This window comes from Panthera leo, chromosome C2, assembly GCF_018350215.1.
Source record: "Panthera leo isolate Ple1 chromosome C2, P.leo_Ple1_pat1.1, whole genome shotgun sequence".
Classification (NCBI taxonomy): domain Eukaryota; kingdom Metazoa; phylum Chordata; class Mammalia; order Carnivora; family Felidae; genus Panthera; species Panthera leo.
In genome coordinates, this window is record NC_056687.1 from 88390306 (window position 1) to 88397889 (window position 7584).

Consider the following 7584-nt stretch of genomic DNA (forward strand, 5'->3'; position numbering starts at 1 on the left):
GAGACAGAGAGAGAGAGACAGAGCATGAGCAGGGGAGGGGCAGAGTGGGAGGCACAGAATCTGAAGCAGGCTCCAGGCTCTGAGCTGTCAGCACAGAGCCCGACGTGGGGCTCGAACCCACGAACTATGATATCATGACCTGAGCTGAAGTTGGATGCTTAACTGGCTGAGCCACCCAGGTGTCCCAAAAACATTCTTAAATACAGAGAACAAACTGCTAGTTGTCAGAGGGGAGGGGGTTGGGGGGATGGGTGAAATAGATAAAGGAGACTGAGTATACTTATAGTGATAAGCACTGAGTACTGTATAGAATTGTTGAATCCTTATATTTTACACCTAAGACTAATATAACAGTGTAATTATACTTCAGTAATTAATTCATTAATTATACTTCTAGATGGACACATGGAAAAAAATACAATGATCAGGTAGGCCTGCAAGGTCTATTCTGAACTTAGAAAAGTTATGTTCTGGTTATTTATTGCTACAAAACAAACCTGCCCCAAACCTACTAGCTTAAAACAACCACCTTATTTTGCTCATGATGTTGTGCATCAGGGTTCAAGACTCAATTGGGTGGTACACCTGATCCATGTGGATCAGCAGAAGCACCTGGGGCTGGAGACTCCATACCCAGTTTGTGGGAGGACACTGCACAAGGCTTGAATTGCAGGAGGAATGGATTGTTGAGCTCATTTTTGGAATGGTTGAGGTTGAGAATGCCAGGTGAGATAGTCTTCATACCCCCTTTCAGCTCTTAGATTCCATGAACCTAATTGGTACTGGCTTAATAGGCAGCAGAATGCTTTTACTGATAGAGTGCTTCCACGCTTCAGGCATTCTCAGTGCTATTTTTGGTGGCACATTTTTCTTTCTTTCCCAGGACAGGAAAGCAGCATGTTCTACCCACTTCAGACACATTTGCCATTTATAAGACTATAAGTGTTATTTCACCACTTATTTCCCTCTGCGTATTAGAGTGTGAGCTCTCTTCCTATTGAATATTTAAATATTGTCCTGGATTGCTCTTCCAAAATGTCAAATTTTGAAGATGAAAGTCAAAGAAGATTTCTGTTTTGGGGGTTTGTGGACCAGACCTCAGAAAGAGACAATGTAAATAGATGATTTTTTTTTTTAAAGAGAGAGCTTGTAGGGCTATGCTAAATTGCCCAGCGTCCTATTCTTTTTTTCATCTAAAAGTATTTTTAAGGATCAAGTGGTTTCTGTTAAAGAGGCTTAAACATCTTCAAAGTGCAACTTAATTTGCATAGACAGAGAAGGTGCCTTTTAGCATGACACAGAACTTCAGACTTTGTTCTCTCAGCTCAAATCTATACACGGTTTAGATTTTTTTTTTTCATTCATAGCTCTTCAAATGAAAAACTCAACTCCCAATTATCAGACCAGGAGTTTTCAAATTTTGCTCCAAGGTTGATTAAAGTCTTCTAGGATCTTCCAGGTTCGCAAATGGCTGTTTTAAGTTCTTGGTCATAGAATTCTTCTCTTGTTTTTGTTGTTGTTATTTAATCTTTATTTTTGAGAGAGAGACAGAGTGAGAGAGAGAGGGAGACCCAGAATCTGAAGCAGGCTTCAGGCTCCGAGCTGTCAGCACAGAACCTGATGTGGGGCTTGAACTCACAGAATGTGAGATCATGACCAGGGCCAAAGTCAGATGCTTAACCGACTGAGCCACCCAGGCGCCCCTTGCTTCTCCTTTTGTTTAAGGGCTGAGTTGTATGCTTCTGCTATTTTATATATACCATTCATCACTTCTTGTGTTTTATTTTATCTAGTGATAAATATCAGTTTAGATGTCTTTTATCTTGGTTGGAGCTGGTAGACTGCAGATCATATTACCTCACTGAGTATGTCTATCATTACTTTGTCCTATAACTTTGGATGTTCATCACAGCACACAAATTTATGAAAAAGTGAAACTTACAGGTAAGACACAGATGGTTGAACAGATTTCCTGATTTGTTGTTGGCGCATGATTACAGGGTTCAGACGAAATAAATGATTAAGCTCTTATATAGTTGTTGTTTTCCTAGAAATTCTGAATAATTGTAGCCAATGCATTTTTCTGAAATCTAATTTCCATTTTAAGTTTTAGTATCTTGTCTCTACTGCCATTGAAGATAAAAACTCTTGTCAGAAACGTGCATTAAATAAACTCTTTTTGGGCTTATTTGCACTATTTTAGACTTAATTTTTGACTGCCTTACTATGATTATGATTACAAAATGTACCCTCTGTTGGCCCAATTACTTGGCAAAATGAAATGAGTATTATTTCCCTCTAACCTTTTAAGAATAGACAGTGATAGTATATGGATCTGTTTTAAAAACCATTAAAAGTCTTGCTAGTTAGCTTTCTTTTCATGTAATAGAAAGAGGGGTTGAATGAGTCATGTCAAGTGATCCATGAGATTAATATAGACAAAAATGTCATAGCCTCATGCATGCAGCTGTGAATGGCATATCTACTTTGCCATCTGTATACTTAATGGACAAAATGTCCCAGTGACTGCTTCAGGGTTTAAAGTAACTCAGTTATCAGCAGCCACATTTCCTGTTGTCTAATACTCAAATTCAATTCTATTGGGAACTTTAGTCTGGCTTTTGGAGTAGGTAGAAAAATCTGCTAACCATATTACACTCCTTCATAAACCATATTGAATTAGACTATTAGCTAATACTGAGTAAAAGCAAATACCATTTGCTTTGAGCAAGTACTGTGTTTCATATGGAGGGATGTTCATTCTCAGTGCATTTATATTTTAGCTCAGTAGTGGAAATGAACAATGCATGATAACATAGCAGCTATTATTTCTGTGATAAATGAGATCCAAAAATAAACCATCCTAAAACGTAAATATATAGCATGTTTAATTTAAATTTTATTTGGATAAATTTTTGTAGTGATGGTTATATTATTCTTTCTACACTGAAAAAATATATAGCATTTTTTCCAGGGATAAATTTCCCCTTTCATATTATCTGCCAAATCAAAATTTTAATGTCTATGTTGCTTCTGGTATAATTCTCTCCATTTATAGAATGATGTTTTCTTACCAATTTTTTAGTACACTTTATTGAAGAGGTATAGATTTACAGAAAAATTTTACCCACCATTACAATTATACAGAATAGTTTTACCACAACTACCTTAAAAATCCCTTATACTTCCCCTATTTATTTCCTTCCCCTTTTGCCTCCTCCATGGACTCTTAGAAACTACTGATCTTTTGATACCATATGTTTTCACTCTTATGTGGATCCTGAGAAACTTAACAGAAACCCATGGGGGAGGGGAAGGAAAAAAAAAAAAAAAAGGAGGTTAGAGTGGGAGCGAGCCAAAGCATAAGAGACTCTTAAAAACTGAGAACAGGGGCGCCTGGGTGGCGCAGTCGGTTAAGCGTCCGACTTCAGCCAGGTCACGATCTCGCGGTCTGTGAGTTCGAGCCCCGCGTCAGGCTCTGGGCTGATGGCTCGGAGCCTGGAGCCTGCTTCCGATTCTGTGTCTCTCTCTCTCTCTGCCCCTCCCCCGTTCATGCTCTGTCTCTCTCTGTCCCAAAAATAAATAAAAAACGTTGAAAAAAAAAATTAAAAAAAAAAAAACAACTGAAAAAAAACAACTGAGAACAAACTGAGGGTTGATGGGGGGTGGGAGGGAGGGGATGGTGGGTGATGGGTATTGAGGAGGGCAGGCACCTTTTGGGATGAGCACTGGGTGTTGTATGGAAACCAATTTGACAATAAACTTCATATATTGAAAAAAAAAAAAGAAACTACTGATCTTTCTATTATCACTTAGTTTTGCCCTTTCCATGATGTTGTCTAGTTGAGATCATACAGTATGTAACCTTTTCACACTGCCTCCTTACATTTAGCAAAAAGTATTTAAGATTTCTCTGTTATCTTTTTGTTGCTTCATAGCTCATACCTTTTTATCTCTGAATAATATTCAATTGTATGATGTATCATAGTTTGTTTATTCATTCACCTATTGAAGGACATCTTGATTGTTTCAAAGTTTTGATAATTATGAATAAAGCTGCTGTAAACATTCACGTGCAGGTTTTTGTGTATAGTTTTCAACTCATCTGGGTAAATACTAAGTGTGATTCCTAGTCATACTATGAGCCTATGTTTAGCTTTGTGAGAAACTGCCAAACTATCTTTGAAAGTGGTTATACCATTTTGCATTCCCACCAGTAATAAATGAGAGAGCCTATAGCTCCACATCACCACCATTTGGTGCTGTCAGTGTTCTAGATTTTGGCTGCACTAATAGTTGTGTAGTGGTATCTCTTTGTTGGTCTAATTTTTTTTTAATGTTTATTCATTTTTGAGACAGAGAGAGAGAGAGAGAGAGAGACAGAACATGAGTGGGGGAGGGGCAGAGAGAGAAGGAGACACAGAATCTGAAGCAGGCTCCAGGCTCTGAGCTGTCAGCACAGAGCCCCATGCAGGGCTTGAACTCAGGAACTGTGAACTCATGACCTGAGCCGAACTCAGACACTTAACCGACTGAGCCACCCAGGCACCCCTCTCTTTGTTGCTTTGCTCATTTTTTAACTGGGTTGTTCCTTGCCTTGTTGTTGAGTTTAAAGAGTTCTTTGTATATTTTGCATAACAGCCTTTATCAGATATGTGTTTTGCAAATATTTTCCCTCAATCTGTGGTTTGTCTTTTTATTCTTGTAGTTCTCTGAGAAGTTTTTTCATTTTAGTAAAGTCCAAATTATTGTAATTTTCTTTCATGGATCATGCTTTTGATGTTCTATCGAAAAACTTATCACCAAATCCACTTTCCCTATCATTTGTCTAATGTTATCGTCTAGGCATTTTATGGTTTTTCAATTTACCTTTAGGTCTATGATACACTTTGAGTTAATTTTTGTGAAAAGTGTAGGTTTTCTGGTGAGATTTTGTTGTTGTTGTTGGCAAATGGATGTCCAGTTATTCTAGCACCATTTTTTCAAAAGATCATCCTTTTCCATTGAATTGCCTCTACTCTTTTGTCAAAGATCACTTGATTATATTTGTGTGGGTCTATTCTGAGCTCTCTATTTTGTTCCTATGACCTATTTGACTTTTGTATGTCAGTATCATGCTGTCTTGATTACTGTAGCATGGCAGAAAGTCTAGAAGTCAGGTAATGTCAGTCTTGCTATTCTATTCTTCAGTATCATGCTACATATTCTGGGTCTTTGGTCTTTCCACATAAACTTCAGAATCATTTTTTCCACATCTACAAAATAACTTGCTGAGATTATTACTGAGTTTGTACTGAATCTATAAAGTCAGGAAGAATTGACATCTTTATAACATATAATATGGACACACTGGAGAATTCATATTCGATCCATAATCATGGAATATATCCCTATTTAGATCTTCTTTGATTCATTTTATTAGTTTTATAATTTCCTCATAGAAATTCTGTACATGTTTTGTTAGACTCATACCTAGGTATTCTTTTCTTTCTCCTTCTTTGGTGTGAACTTAAATGGTATTATGTTTTTCCTTTCCCAATTGTTCATTGCTGATACATAGGAAAGTAATTGTGTTGTTTTTTTTTTTTTTTGTATTTTGATCATGTATTCTGCAGCCTTGCTATAATCACTTATTAGCTGCAGGAGTTTTGTTGTTGTTGTTGATTGTTATTTTCTATAATCATATCATCTGCAAAGACATACAGTGTCATTTCTTCTTTCCTTACTCTGTATAGTTTTTATTTATTTTTCTTGTCTTACTAAATTTACTAGACTGCTATTTCAATGTTAAATGAAAGTTGTGAGAAGGGATATTCTTTCCTTGTCCCCAATCATAGAGGGAAAGCATCTATTTTCCCATCACTAATATGATGTAGTTATAGGCTTTTTAAAGATGCTCTTTATCAGGTTGAGGAGTTCTTCTCTATTCCTAATTTGCTGAGACTTTTTATCATGGATTTGCCAATGCTTTTTCTAACTCTAATGATATCTATTTACTATTTAAATATTGTTTATATTTTTTCTTCTTAATCAGATGATCATATGATTTTTTTCTTATTTAACCTGTCAAAGAGATAAACTGCATTAATTGATTTTTGAAAGTTGAACCAGCCTTTCATAACTAGAATAAATCTCACTTGGTAATGGTATATAATTCTTTTATTATATATATATTTTGAAGAGTACTACCTCTATGTTCATGAGAGATACTGGTCTGTAGTTTTCCTTTCTTGTAAATCTTTATCTGGTTTTGGTATTATGCTGGTATTATGCTGGCCTCATAGAATGTTAAAAAATGTTTCCCTTGCTTCTATTTTCTGGAAGAGATTGTAGAGAATTGCTATCAATTCTTTAAATGCTTGGTAGAATTCATCCATAAAAACATCTTGGGGCATCTGGGTGGCTCAGTAGGTTAAGTGTCCGACTTTTGATATAGGCTCAGGTTGTGATCCTGTGGTTGTGGGATGGAGCTCTGTACAGGGCTTTGTGTTGAGCCTGGAACCTGTTTGGAATTATCTCTCTTCCTGTCTCTCTGCCCCTCCCCCTCTATCTCATGCACCCACATGCTCTCTCAAAATAAAAAAAACATTTAAAAAAAAGGTACAGTTAAAAAATCATCTTAGCCTTGTGCACTCTTCTTCCAAAAGTTATCATTCATTCAATTTCACTAGTATACATATGCTTATTCTGATTCTCTATTTCTTCTTATCTAAGTTTTGATAGTGTGTTTTTTTCAAGGAATTGGTACACTTCACCTATATTATCAAATCTCTGGGCATAGAGTTGTTCATAAAATTCTTTTATTATCCTTTTAATATCTAGGGAATAAGTAGTAATGCTCCTTTTTAATTTCTTTTTTTTTTAATGTATATTTTTGAGAGAGGGCAAGAAACACAGCCCAAGAGGGAGAGGGCAGAGAGAGGGGGAGACACAGAATCCAAAGTAGGCTCCAGGCTCTGAGCTGTCAGCACAGAGCCCAAATGTGGGGCTCAAACTCAGGAACTGCGAGAGCATGACTTAAGCCAAAGTTGGACACTTAACTGACTGAGCTAACCAGGCACCCCTTAATTTCTGATATTAGTAATTTATGTCTTTTTTGTTTTCTTAATTAGCCTGTCTAGAGATTTATCAATTTTAAAAAAGTCTTTTCAAAGAACCAGCTTTTGATTTCATTGATTTTTCTATTGATTTCTTGTTAAAATTTCATTAGTTTCTACTCTATTTTTATTTTTGGATTTTCCAGCTATTTTTCCATATTAGTTTCTACTTTTATTATGATCTGAAAGCATACTCTGTATGATTTCCGTTCTTATAAATTTGTTGAAGTGCGTTTTATGGCCCTATATGTGGCCTATCATGGGGAATACTCCCTGTGAGTTTGATATGAACATATATTTTGCTGTAGTTAAATGTAGTATTCTATAAATGTCAATTATATCCAATTGATTAATGATGCTATTCAGTTCAGCAATATTATTACTGATTTTCTGCTTCATGAATGAGTCAATTACTAATAAATGGGTATTCAGGTCTCCAGCTATGAATGGATCTGTCTTTCTCTTTGCAGTTGTTAGTTTTTGCCAT